Source organism: Colobus angolensis, unplaced genomic scaffold (genome assembly GCF_000951035.1).
Source record: "Colobus angolensis palliatus isolate OR3802 unplaced genomic scaffold, Cang.pa_1.0 Scaffold262, whole genome shotgun sequence".
In the NCBI taxonomy this organism is placed as follows: domain Eukaryota; kingdom Metazoa; phylum Chordata; class Mammalia; order Primates; family Cercopithecidae; genus Colobus; species Colobus angolensis.
In genome coordinates, this window is record NW_012115844.1 from 4,196,199 (window position 1) to 4,197,243 (window position 1,045).

Here is a 1,045-nt window from a genome sequence, read left to right on the forward strand (position 1 = left end):
TCAAAGTTTTGCTGAAATCAGTATGTTCAGATATTACTGGTGATATAAATTGTCAAAACTGTTTTGGAAAGAAACATGGAAGTAAATTATTAAAAACAATATATACAGTCGTAACATTAGAAGTAGACATTTCGCTTCTGAGAATTTAAATGAAGAAAATTATCCCAAAGCCAAAAGTACTGTATATTTAAAAGTGTTCATTGAAGCACCGTTCACAATAGGCAAAAAATATGGAAGTATTATTCAATAGGACAATTATGAATGAGTTGTCACACATTTCACAACTGGAAGATAAAACAGACTAGCATAACTATTGAGACATGAAAAGTTTAACTGATATGATGCTTATGAATACAAACACACATGTAAATTATTTTTCCTGCTATGTGAAAATTATGTGTGTGGAGGAGTAAAAATTGGGAGCGAACAAAGACAAATAAACACTATGTAATGTGTTTGGGAGTTAAAATTTTTCTCATATTTAGACTTGCATTAATGATTTTATATGTATGTTTATGTAAAAAACAGCATACAAAATGGCTATAATTGATTGAAATCCTATATTATGCTAAGCACTGTGCATGCTTTATCTTCTTTAATTCTCACAACAGCCTATAAGGGAAATACTATTAAGATTCATCTTTTCATCGAATAATTATTTTTATTTTCAAATTAATACAATACATACTTTCAAAAGATCAAGTGTTACGACTATGGTTATCAAGCATAAAAGCAATCTCATGTCTCTTCCACACCAATGCTTTTTCATATTTTTTGTTATGAATCCCTAATATTTATAAATCAGATAATACTACCACTTTTAAATTTCAGCTTTAGATATTATTCATTTATTAAAATGTAGCCATTATTTAAAAATGATTCTTGAAAGAAATACATAAAATTGACAAGCCCTTGAAATCATCAAGAAAAAAAGAGAGAAAACATAAATTACTGATATAGCAATGAAAAAGGGGAAATCATATATATTCCACAGATATTAAAATTATAATAAAACAATATCATACACAATTGTATAAAAATATAC